The sequence below is a fragment of the Caretta caretta genome, chromosome 3 (assembly GCF_965140235.1).
Source record: "Caretta caretta isolate rCarCar2 chromosome 3, rCarCar1.hap1, whole genome shotgun sequence".
Taxonomy (NCBI): domain Eukaryota; kingdom Metazoa; phylum Chordata; order Testudines; family Cheloniidae; genus Caretta; species Caretta caretta.
Window position 1 is genome coordinate 56,592,073 of NC_134208.1, and position 13,878 is coordinate 56,605,950.

Consider the following 13,878-nt stretch of genomic DNA (forward strand, 5'->3'; position numbering starts at 1 on the left):
ACCACAGCCTCAAACCTCACAGCAGTCCTAGGAGCCTATTGCAGAAATAAAGAAGAATGAAACTGGAGCAACACTGGTTTTTCACTAGAGACCAGTCTGAAGGGAAGAGGATAGACCCATATATTACTACCTTATGCATACTGGCTGCTATGTGTAATTTTTGGGGATTTGATAGACTCCCTGATTCAGGACATAATAGTCTGTGGTACTTAGGATCTCCACCTGTGGGAGCAGCTGCTCCAGGAAGGCAAGTCTCACATTAGACAGATGCTTGATATGGAGCATGCAGCGGAAGAGAAAGAAGCCTAAAGAGAGAGAATAAAAGCCCTAGGTGGGACAACATCCCCAGAAGTACATGCAGTAAGACAAGAGCAAAGGAGAGCAGGTTGGCATGGTTCTATACTCCTAGTGAGATGCATTTATTGTGGAAGACACCAAGAGCAGGTAAATGAGAAGTGCCTCACACTAGGACAGCATTGCAAGGAATATGGCGAGTTGAACCATTTTAGCAGGGTGTACAAGAGCAGAAGAATATCAAAGAAAGATTCATTCATACTTGTACAAAAGGGGAATGGCTCATCAGACGATGATGATATCATAACTTTTTCCTTGAGTCCAACAGCATAGCAGGCTGTTGAGGCAGAAAAGCAAAAAGGGACAATACCAACATCAATATATGCAACAATAGTAATGGGGAAATGGCATGTGCAATTTCAGCTGGATAGTGGGGCCTCCCACAGTGTGATTCCTTGGAGTGAATTGGACTCTAACACACCCATTGCAAAGAGCGGTCACAATCTAATAATGTATAATGAATGCATAATGCAGCCTATAGGCACATGTGACCACCTAGTAACGAACCTTAAAATTAACAGACTGTAACAACTGAAATTTGTGGTTGTGGATAGTAAGAACCACGCACGCCTCTTGGGGAATACAGCCAGTATGCATAAGCCATACAAGTCATGGATCTGATCAGGTTGCAGCATCAAAATTTTATAGCTGCAGTGCAAGAAGCAAAAGAAGAAGTCCCTTTTTACACCCTAATACTTAGTCCTGCCTTGAGTTCAGGGGACTGGACTAGAAGTCCTCTTAAGGTCCCTTCCAGGCCTACATTTCTATGATTCTATGGACAGTGGAGATCATTTTAAAAGCATATGGGGATATTTTCAAAGCAAACAGGTGACTTGAAGGAAAGCTATGGCTGGACGTAGACACCACAGTGGAACCTGTGGGCTTACCATAAAGGAAAATTACAGTAGCACTATGTAATCCAGCATGCAAGGAGCTTGAAAGTCTGCAGAGCAGAGTCGTCATAGCTCCTGTAGAGGCCAGTACAGCCTGAGTAAGCAGCATGGTGGTGGTAAAGAAGCCATCAGAGAAATTTGCGTATCTGCGTAGACCCAAATCCACTGAACCAGGCATTGAAAAGATCACTGTCCACTGCTCACAATGGATGACCTCTTGCCAGAACTTTCCAAAGCCAAAATGTGTATGGTCTGATGTGAGGAACAGGTTTGTTACTAAGTCTCCAGCATGATGACAACCTTTGCAACACCAATGGTCAATACAGGTGGCTGTGTGCACTGAGGGGCATAGTCCATCACCAAAGAAGTTCCAGAGAAGACTCATCCAAGTGCTGGAAGGACTGCCTGAGGTGAAAATTGCAGATATCCTCTTTGTAGTTGATTCTGTAATGATACATAAGATGAACAGGACCAGGACAGACAACTACAAGCTTTCCTACACCAATGTAGGGTCAAGAACATAAAACTCAATCTAGAAAAAATGCAAGTCAAACTCTGTGAGGTGACATACGTTGGACATCTGCTAACAGCACAGGGACTGAAAGCAGATCCCAACAAGATCAAGGCAGTCAGATATGCCAACTCCAGGGATGCAAAAGGGGTACAGTCCTTCATAGGAATGATAAATTTTCTGTCCAAATGCTGCCCACACCTGGCTGCAATAGCGGAACCCATACGTCCACTCACAAGGGAGGATGTTGAGTTGTACTGGGCAAGTCCCCAACAGCAATCATTTGACATGCTGAAACAAAGAATAACAGATTTCCCTGTCCTGAAGTACTACCAGCCTGGAGAGCTACTGACACTTGGTGTGATGCATCAGAGAATGAACAGGGAGGTAGTTTTTTTTTTGTTTGGTTTTTTTTAGGAGCAGCTTGTTGCTTATGTCAGCAGAGCCCTGTCAGAGACTGAAAAAGAGCTTCTGGCAGTGGTATTTGGAGTGGAGCAATTCCATCAGTGTACCTATGGACACCTCGTAATACTTCAGTCAAACTACAACTCAAGAGAAAAACATGGCAAAGCTGCTTCTTAGTGATCCAAAGAGATTGCAGTGCATGTTGATACAACTCCAGGACTACCGGGCAGAGATCAGAAATTGTCCAGGATGACTATTGGTGTTAGCTGATACCCTGAGTAGGACTTACCTACCATCAAAGTGTTGGGGGAAAGGTATATATCAGGACACTAAATCCATTAACATGCTGCACTATCTGTATCTCCCCATTTCAAGAATAAAGCTGATGGAAATTAAAGATACTGTACTAAAAGACATCCAACTACTGGCAGCCAAACCAGCAATGCTAGCAGGGTGTCCAGAAGACAAAAAACAAGTACTGGAACCATATTTTCAAATCAAACATGGGCTGTGTGTGCAGGATGGAATTACGTTTTGAGGAGAGAAAGCTGTTATCACATGATTACATAAAAATGTCATGCAAAAAATACATGTCTCACACATGGCATTAACAGCTGTCTTAGACCGTCTTGAGAGTGTGTCTACTGGCTCGGAATGAATGCACAATTCTGTTCCTTCATAGGGGGAGGTGACACCTGCCAGTCCTGTGATAATTACCAACAGAAAGAGATTGTTACCACATAAGCCATCCACCCAACCATTGGAAAAGGTGGGAGCAGACTTATTTACCTTAAAGGAAAAGCAGTATTTGATTACTATTCAGATTTTGGGGAGGTCAGCACCTTGCTTGATACAAGAAGCAAGTCAGTGATTCCCAAACTGAAGGCCTACTTTGTGAAGTGTGGCATTCCAGACACTGTATGCGACAACAAACCCCAATTTGCATCACAAGAATTCAAGGAATTTGCACACAAAGGGAGTTTGACCACCATACCTTCTCCACAGCATACCCACAGAGTAATGGTCATGTGGAATCAGCTGTGAAAACAGCTAAGACTGTTACACAAGGCTGTTTCTTCTAGTTCAGATGCCTTGCTAGCATTTTTGGCACATAAAAATACCCTCTGAAAGGGGTGCCAAAATAGTCCAGCTCAGGCACTGACGGGGCAAAGTACCCAAACTCTGCTATCAATGAGGAGAGACCTGTTGCAGTCAGAAGGATGGAGACACCACTGAGAGGACACAGCTAACAATCAGAGAAAACAGGCAAGGACCTCCTGGCCCTGGAGACAGGCACTCCTGTGAGTATCCAGCCATCAGAGAGACAGTAAGAGTGGACAAAAGGAGTTATGAGGGGTGCAGTGGCATGCACGTCACACAAAGTGACTACACAAGAGGGACAAGTGATCTGAAGGAACAGAAGGCACTTATGAGCCAGCGAACAACACCCAGAGAGCCTACAGAGATCATCACAAAATGGAGAGACAGAGAACCTTCTGGAAGCCAACCCCACAGAGGGAGAGGAGACTTCACCCAAGGAGAGTTTGTTAGACTCAGACAAATGACCGAGAGATAGAGAGACCATGTGTAATCACATGTTGAGGAGACCAAACGATCTCAAAGACTTTGTAACCTGCTGAGTCTGTGGTAAAGATGAGACTCCAACTTGGCTATGTGCTAGCAACCTCTGGCAGAAGGGACAGAGGATGGGGTCTGGACTGTGACGTTATTGGCATGAACTGTGACCATATAGATCATTGTTGCTACCAAGGTCTATAGTTGCACCAAATCTTGTACAAAGGAGGTCAAGTAAGATGTCTATAGAAAGGTTATAATTTGCTCATTATGATTATGCTGTTTGTATTTGAAGTTATGAATATTGGCTATGTACTTGTATCTCAATGTGTTTTGATTCTAAGTAGCCTCAGTGAAACATTTGGTCAGCTTCTTGAGAAAGGACTATTCTCAGTAAGTGCCCAATGAAGAAACACTTAACTGCCAATGGACTTTGGGCGATGCCAGTCCACATCTGAGCTTTCCTGAGAATGTTCAAACTAACATGTAAACAATGGCGTCGGCCTGCAAAAAGCTGAGTCATTCTTGGACATGTGACTTGCTCGGGTGGCTACAAACTCCATCTTGTTGCTGTGATTTTGCACAGAAGAACAAAGGGGTTTCTGCCCACAAGAGAGAGAATATAAAAGGCCCTGGAAGCCTCTCCATTTTGTCTTCAGCTGGCTCGAGATGGCCTCTTCACCCCAAAGAGATGCCTGAAAGAAACTGGGACAAAGGACTGTAACTACGGGGGTGTGAGTTATTGCTGGACCCAGGCCATAAGCCACAACACTGGTCTGAAAAGGATTGGGTCCAGAGTAGGAAGGAGTCTAGTCTGTGAAATAAGCTTATTGGAACATCTCTAAGGGTGAGATTTACCTGTATTCAGTTTCCTACTGTATTAGGCTTAGACTTGCGTGTTGTGTGTTGTTTTTTGTTTTGCTTGGTAACGTACTTTGTTCTGTCTGTCATTACTTGGAACCACTTAAATCCTACTTTTTATACTTTTTTTGTTTATTATTGAACCCAGAATAAGTAAGACCTGGGGAAGCAAACAGCTGTGCATATCTCTCTATAAGTGTTATAGAGGGTGGACAATTTGAGTTTACCCTGTATAAGCTTTTTATACAGATTAAAACAGATTTTTGGGGTTAGGCTCCTAGAAAGACTGAATACTGGGTGCTGGGAAAGTCCCTATTTTAGAAACCCCTGGGCTCAGTTAATCTTAGTTTCTGTGAACTGCAGGGGGGCATGGTCCAACCTCTTGGTCTGTGCTGTGGTGTCTTGGGTGTTTAACTTAGCAAGACGACAGTGGAGGGAAGCCTTCTCTGGCAGGGGGGTTTGCTCTCAGTGGTATTCCAGCACATCTAGTTACAGTCTTCAGGGAGTTTCTGTGACCCAACCCTGGACGTCAACTATTTATTTGCAATGTTTATGCTAAAACTTTTGTAAAATAGGGAAAATGTATCCTGATCAGTGGATCTGGAGTCAGAGGGCCAGTGTCTCTGGAAGGGCTGTTATTGATGGAACACCAGGAAAATAAGGAATTTGAGGAAATGGGCTGGAAGCAATTCAGCCATAACTACAATGCAGGACAAAGGGTTTAATAAAGTTCCACTTGTTCAACTTTACCTGTATTCAGCTTTACTCTTAGCTGTATTGCTTGCCACTGTTTCATTAGCAATCTGGGTCTGTATCTCATGATTCACAGAGCCATAACTCACTGCGTCACTCTATGCTCACATTTGTAGGGTGCTGTGGAACAACCTGTCTGCCCACTCTGGGAATTGTGGGAAGAAATTACCTAAGACCAGGGAATTCATTTTGTGGAAGGACTCAGACTGGTGTGCTGTTACATACTGAAGGAATGGATCCCACTCACCCTAATAACCAAGATCAATAGCCGCCGCTTTTTATGGATTCAATTCTATTTATTTATTTATTTTTGGCATGCCTCTGCAGAAGCTGCTGCCAAGAGACAGTGGTGGCTGTTTCCAAGGCTGCTTTTGTCTCAGAGATGCAGCAGTTTGCAGTTACAGACACCCAACAACAGAATGGGGAAATGTGCACTTGGAGGCGAGGATTGAGCTGATGCTGTTTTTCATGTCAGACACCCTCTACACAGACTGCCCACCTCTGGACCAGCACCACAAGCACACACTGGTGGAACTACATGGTGATAGAAATAAGGGATGACCAGATGTGGGTCCAGAACTTCAGTACGAGAATAGCCACATTCCCTCAGTTTTCTGAGGAGCTTTCCCTGGCTTTAAGTGCATGGGTAGATGGCAAGATGGAATAAGTGCCCAATGGCCTTAGGAAAAGGGACTGGAAGACCATTTTATATATATATATATATATATATATATATAATTGTTGTTGTGATTGGCCATGGCTTCATGTTTTCTCTGCAATTATTTCAAGCTAGCGATAAGTGAACTCTGGGTCTGCTGTGTACCTCAGGCTGTGGTGCCATGTAGCACAGATAGAGGCAAATTAAGTGAAGACAAAGCCTTAGGCACTGGTTTGAACAAAGGATGGTGTGTGTAAACTCACTCAGGAGCCATTGTGACTTGGACGAACCTTTGAGTCACAATTCTTTCTCTGTATTCTCTAGAGCAGCAGTTCTCAAACTGTGGGTCAGGAGCCAAAAGTAAGTCATCACCCCATTTTAATGGGGTCACCAGGACTGGCATTAGACTTGCTGGAGCCTGGGGCAGTCTGAAGATGAAGCCCAAATCCCACTGCCTGGGCTGGGTGGGGGGAGCTCAGGCTTCAACCCTGAGTGGCAGGGCTCAGGTTACAAGCCCCCTTCCAAGAGCGGCAGGGCTCGGGCTTGGGGTTTGGCCCCTCCTCCTGGGGTGGTGGGGCTCAGGCTTCTGTCCCTCCTCCTGGGGTCATATAGTAATTTTTATTATCAGAAGTGGGTCGTGGTGCAATCAAGTTTGAGAATCCTTGTTCTAGAGGGGGTGGGTAATAGTTTGCATTAGGTCTGTACCAGAGCATATTGTGACACCCTGATTCTGGCTCAGTTTGGATTGCAAATAGGAGGGGTCAAGGCACTGCCCATTCCCTGTCCACCTGCTTTGCAGAAAGATTAAGCAGGTGCTCAGACTCAAGGTCCAGGTCCCCACAACAGAAGCATAAGGGCATGGTTCTTACTTCCCTGCTTGGTATGTAGTGACTCATGATCTAGCCTATAATTATCTTACCTGCATGCAAACATAGGTTGCTGCATATACTAAATTGCAATATTGCCAGCTCAAAAAATCAAGGAAGTGGGTTCAAAATCAGGAGATTTTTAAAATAACAAATTGTGGTTTAATCTCATTTGCCTTATAGTTTTTCAGTTTTTAGGGTTCACATTTTTTTCAGCCTTTTCTCCACAACCATGGGGTCTAGAAACTCTTTCGATAAAAGCTGAGATTTTATGGACTTCCATGTCTCCAGGAGCTGGAGCTTTAAGAAAAACACAAAAATATCATGTGATTTGCAATAAAACCATGAGAGAAAAAGATATACTCTTTGATTGCATATATCGAGATATGATGAAGCATTCACAAGCAACAGCCTTTCTTGGAGACAGAGTTGCTGGAAGTACAAAATATCATTAAGGTCCATTTTTACAGAAAGTCTGAGTTCACCTCACTCCACAGATCCTGCTGAAGTTAATGGAAAAAATCTTTACAGATTTCAGTGGAAACAGATTCAGGCCTTGAGTTTTTCCATCAGTTTAGTTACATGTCCCACCTTAGGGAGTGTGTTTAAATAGTTGATAAACCAGACAATAAAAGAGGAAAAATAAATAAGCATTCATCTCAGGGCTAGGCAATGCAACCCACACAAACACAGAATTTGTTTCTTTTTCAAACCTCTCTATGAAGCAGTCACTAGGGCAACTGAACCCCACAGTATTTTTACACTTCTAGTGGTAAATGGAGAGAAGCCTTCAGCAGCCAGAGAAACTCAGAAGTAGGCAAGATCCAGTAATAATGAAACAGCACTTGTCTTCAGCTGTGACTTCCCCTTAACTTTTTTTCCTAGCCTTATCTTCCCAACTAAGCAAGGTCAGAGTGCAGCTGAGTAATTCTTCCTCCACTCCCAATAAGCCTGAGAAGAGACCTGTTGTTGCAAAAATTTTCTTTTCCACAAACAGCTAAAATCACTGCTGCTACCTCAGTTGTGTTGCATCATAATTAAAATATTATGGATCTATGGATCTCCAAGTCAGTTCAGGAAGGTACTTCAGCAATGAACTGCTATATTTGTTACTCCTTATAGTTCCCAAATTGCTGCAGGTCTTGTGGACCTAATAAATCAATATTTTGGAGATTCCTGACCAATGTAGGCATTTTGCCTTCACAGACCTCTTTGTTTTATGCTAAAATATCATTACACTGATGTTAGAATAAATTGATCAGTGACCTACTGTCTACTGGCATGCTTTTTCCCCTTCATTTGATTACTATTATTGTCCTTGAAAATTGTTTTGCATGAACCAACGGCCTGGTCTACACTGGGGGGATCAATCTAAGTTATGCAGCTTCAGCTACGGGAATAACGTAGCTGAAGTCGACATACTTAGATCTACATACCGCGGTGTCTTCACTGTGGTAAGTTGACTGCTGACGCTCCCCCATCAACTCCGCTTGCGCCTCTCCCTCCAGTTGAGTACTGGAGTTGACGGGAGAGTGCTCTTCACCAGACACGATAAATTGACCCCTACTGGATCGATTGCTTTGGAGGTAAGTGTAGACATGCCCAACGATAAAACCCATTTAATTTTTATTTGTATGATATAATAATATGATTTCACTGGGTAAATACTGTAAAAGTCACAGATGTTAGATATTTCTGTCACAGTTTTCCCCTATATTTTCCCTCTCCATGGTCCCACGTGGGCACCCTCCTAAAGGTTTCCACTCCTAGCCATCATTGCTCCTGGGCAGGGTTTTAAGGCCGTACAGCTCCCAGATCTAAATTGTGATATCCCCAGTAAACCAGACTGCCCAAAAGGCCAGCACCTTTGCTTTGCTTTCTCTCCAAGGGCTATGATCAATGCATTACTTGCAGGGGTAAGTTACCACACAGCTCCTTCTAAACAAACATATTTAGTCTTAAGGTAGAAGCATTACAGAGAAAACAAATTTAAAAAAAATAAAAACCTACACGTACACTGAAAAGTTTACCAGAGGTCACTCCCAACTCTAACCTAGTGCTCTGGTAGGTTTGAGCCCTTCAAAACTCACAATTGTCGTCCCCCCCCCCCCCCCCCCCGTGGTTACAAGTTCATATCTGTCTTGGATCCAGAACCAAGGCTGGGCAGAGCAGTCGTTTCTTCATGAAGCTTGGCCCCTTGATCTTGGACTCTTGTACCTGGTGATAAGCAGACAGTCGCCCTCTTCTAAGGGTGTAGCTTCAAAGGGCTGGGATTTTGAAAAATGGGAATTGGGGAATTTGCATTAATGTCTCTTTAAGGAGTCCCTTGAAAGCCATTTAACACTTATTGTCCCAAAAGTCTATACTAGTCTGTCACATTTTAAATATAGCCTTCTGAACTCCCAGGTCTGTCTTCTGTCACATCTTCCTCCTAGAGAGGTTCCATACAATCCCAGCCTACAATAATACATAAATGTAATACAATAGGGTCTTTCAAGGATATTGCAGAAAATTGTCCTGTCACAATTTCCAAAGAAGAGACATTTTAAAGTTTTTTATTCTCAAAGTACTCAATTTCCTTGAAATATCTGAAAAAGTTCTGCTATAAACTAGGATTTTGCCTTAGAATGTTAACATAGGAAAAAATGTGTTTTGAAATTAAAGGAAGACTGAAAATTAGTCTTATAAGTGACCCCGGTTGCAATTTTATCTATAGAGAGGCTACTGTATCTCCATAATACATTTGGGCTTTTGAATATGTAAAAGTCTACTTTTGTACATGTTGTCAGCTGGTGGGCTATCTCATCTGCCCAAGAAGGACCAGTGCCATGCCCAAGTCCATTTCAGGCTCTTGCCTCATAGCACACTTTACTGGTTAAACACATGAATTCATGAGTAACACAAAACAAATTGACTCCCAAGACTAAAACATGCTACAACACCAAAGACTTGCCTTACTCAGGTCTCCATCACTCAGGCTAGTCTCCCTATTGATCCCTCCTATTTCCAGGTTCTCTCTGCTTGAGCTGGGACCACTTCTTCATATGCCCCAGCGGGCAATCATATGACTCAGTCTACTATACCCTTCCTAGCTTAGTTTCATAATCTTCTGTGCAAACTACCAGGCCCAAACACCTGTTTTTAAAGGGGTTCTGCCTTATATCAGGGCTGTCTGGGCCCAGACTCACCTCAGCCCTCAAAGGGGCAGATTGCCCTTTTACACAGGCCTGCACAAAATCTTACACCGTCAAAGGGATTGCAGTCTGGGAAAAGGACTGTACACCAAGGACAATGATAAATGGAAGCCATAGAGCTGTGGGGAAGCATCTAGTTGAGTATTACAGGTGTTGATTTTAGGTCTGGTCGTAATAAGTTTCATTAATATTCTGGAAGTAGAGGTAAATAGTATATTAATTAAATTTATAAGAGGTACTAAACTGGGAACATAAGTGAGGGCAGAGAGAGAATACAAAAGGACCTAAAGAGATTAGATATGAGAGCAGGAAATAATGAGATTCAGCGTGGATAAATGCAAGGTAATACATCTACAGAAAAATAATTCAAAACAGAAATATTCAATGAAAAGCAGAAATGATGAAAGATTCCTAATGTAGCGGTGATAATGGATAGCAAATCATATATAAGCTTCCAATCTGATATGGCCCAGAAAAGGCATTGCTGTTTTGACTTGCATACTTGGTGGCATCAGAACACAGATACGGTGGCAATAGCCCTTTCCATATACTGATGAGATTGCACCTGGAATACTATATTCTGTTCCACAACAGTACCACAAAGATGCTGAAAACTCTGAAGGAATTTTTGCTCAGAGAAGAGCAAAAAATTGAGATACTGGAGATATTTGCTTATGAGGAAAGATTAATAGTCATAAATATGTATAGCTTGCCTAAATGATGCCCAGAGATTTGGGGAGGGAATATAACTATCTATAGGTATTTCAAGCATATAAATACCATAAGAAGAGAAATGGTGATAGAAGAAAGTATAACCTGGAACAGTGGTATGAAAATGCACAAAGGAAAATACTGAATATTAGGAAATAGTTTCTAGCAGTAAGATCTATAAAGCTATGAAATATTCTCCCAACAGATATGATAATAGTCTCCAACACCTGAATAACTTAGAAGTAGACTGGCCAAAGCACTGAAGAAGAGTAGAGACTATTTGTCACTGATGTCACAGAATCTTGGGGAGAAGGTTCCATGGCAGTTGAAGCCTGGAGTCAGAGAAAGAAGTCGGGAGTCAGTTGGGAGCACTAAGACCAGAGAGTGATATATGAAGAAAGCTATTTCCAGTAGCTCCATGGGAGAGGTTGAGTATATCTATTACCCTGTAAATGATCTAGTTCTGCTCTTGTTGCTGCCCAAGAAAGCTTGCTCTTGAGTATCCTTCTGCTGTCACAATTCCTGATTTTAGTGTTTCCCTATTAGGGACAAAAGATGTTAGATATAAATGAGATTATTAGTAATTACTGGATTCAGATGTTGAAATCTGAAACATCTTTGCTTCCTGAATAGCCGTAATACTTGGCAATGTTTTATTGTCTATAATCTCTCTAGGTTTTATTTTTATATTATGTCAACAATCTATAAATTACATTTTTTAAAAAATTATAAATGATGGCTAATAAAGGGCCAGGGGCTTGCTTTTTTTTTTTTTTTTAATACATTTCTCTGTCAGTGGTATTCATTCTGTGGACTTTTTATATAGTATTTGATACAATTTTTAAAAAATTTCTTTTCTTGTACCTGACTCATTTGACTTGTGTATTTTTTGTCTTTTGAAATACTGCATACTTGTGATCAAAATAATATCAGTTCTCTTAACTGAAACTGTTTACTCCAAGGTCTCTGACTTCTTCTGATTAAATATTAGGGCTTGTATTTCATCCTCATCCTCCTTGACCTCTCTGTTGCTTTTGACAGCTGATTACACATTCTTTATTAAATTCTTTGTCTCCCTTGACTCTCACTTCTGATGTTACGGATCTCTTTTTGCCTAGACAATTCCAGACTCTTGAAGAGGAGTATGGAGAAGATCAGGCTGATGAGAATTGCTGTTGGGCTTAGATAAGATTAAATAAATTTCTGATTGCAAGTATGTGCCTGGATCTTACTTGCATTCCCCCCTTGTTATGGAAGCTGTCCAAACACTGATTCTGAGTTAACACCTGTTCAGAAATCTACAAGGACTGCAATCTGACAAGGAACCCTTCTGCAGAAGGTGTAATGTGCTCTTGCATCCTATTTTGGACCTATATCTGTCACATCTCTCCCAGTCTTGATGGCAGTTAGTTTATATCCTTCTCCAAAACTCATCCTGTCTATGACAGCTGCTTGGTGTAAATGGCCAGAAGGACCACTGACCACATTTTTAAGAAATGTACCCTGGACAATTGCATTACAGTGGCACAGGGATTACATTAGATAAAAGGTTAGCCAGATCATGGCTCCAACCCTGACTGGTTTTCTTTCCCAAGAGAAATGTCTGAAGCTTAAACTAGCGTTAGGTACAAATGGCCTAGCTTTAGTACAAATAACAGCAATCTCAGATTTCATTTTAGGAACACAATTCTAGCCCTCATAGTTGCAAAGAAAAGCTTGAAGACATGAACTGAATGTAACTGAAGCAATTGTCTGCCTGAGCCTGCAGAGAGGCATGCAGCAGCAATTTGAACTGGGGAAGAAGCAACGTAGACAAATTGGAGGATTGGGCCAAAAGAAATCTGATGAGGTTCAACAAGGACAAGTGCAGAGTCCTGCACTTAGGAAGGAAGAATCCCATGCACCACTACAAGCTGGGGACTTACTAGCTAAGCAGCAGTTCTGCAGAAAAGAACCTGGGGATTACAGTGGATGAGAAGCTGGATACGAGTCGGAAGTGTGTGCCCTTGTTGCAAGAAGGCCGACGGCATATTGGGCTGTATTAGTAGGAGCATTGCCAGCAGATCAAGGAAAGTAATTATTCCCCTCTGCTTGGCACTGGTGAGGCCACCCCTGGAGTATTGTGTCCAGTTTTGGTGCCCTCACTACAGAAGGGATGTGGACAAATTGGAGAGAGTCCAGCGGAGGGCAACAAAAATGATCAGGGGACTGGGACACATGACTTACCAGGAGAGGCTGAGGGAACTGGGGTTATTTAGTCTGCAGAAGAGAAGAGTGAGGGGAGATTTGATAACAGCCTTCAACTACCTGAAGGAGGGTTTCAAAGAGGATGGAGCTCAGCTGTTCTCAGTGGTGGCAGATGACCGAACAAGGAGCAATGGTCTGAAGTTGCAGTGGGGAGGTCTAGGTTGAATATTAGGAAACACTGTTTCACTAGGAGGGTGGTGAAGCACTCAAATGGGTTACCTAGGGAGGTGGTGGAATCTCCATCCTTAAAGGTTTTTAAGGCCCGGCTTGACAAAGCCCTGACTGGGATGATTTAGTCCTGCTTTGAGCAGGGGATTGAACTAGATGACCTCCTGAGGTCTCTTCCAACCCTAATATTCTATGAACCTGGTCTCAGATGCCTCATGCCTATCACCAGAGTAGACCAGATTCTTCTTCTTGCAGGGGTGGGACTGGCTTGCTGGAATTCTGGATACTTTTTTGGATTGTGGAATTTACTCCCTCTTGATTGAGTTCAGATGCATCCAAGGGCTCTGTTCCTTCCCTCTGGCCTTCTGGTTCTACAGGTCAGACTATTTTTGTTTTTTCTAAAAGCTATAAAGCCTAGAGACTAATTTTTAAATGAAATATGAGATTACAAAGAACAAAATAGCTGCTGCAAAACAAAAAAACAAAAAAAACCCACAGCAAATTGCTGACCTGGCCCAGTTTAAACCCTAAACTGAAATGCATAGAAGTTCTGCTAGATATGACTCAACTCAAAGACTTCCTTCTCAGTACATTAGATATTACTAGCCTAACAGAAAGGACAAGCAAGAGCCAACCTGGGTTCTGTCAGCTCTGACGGTATTATGTTTGTTGGGTTTAATTT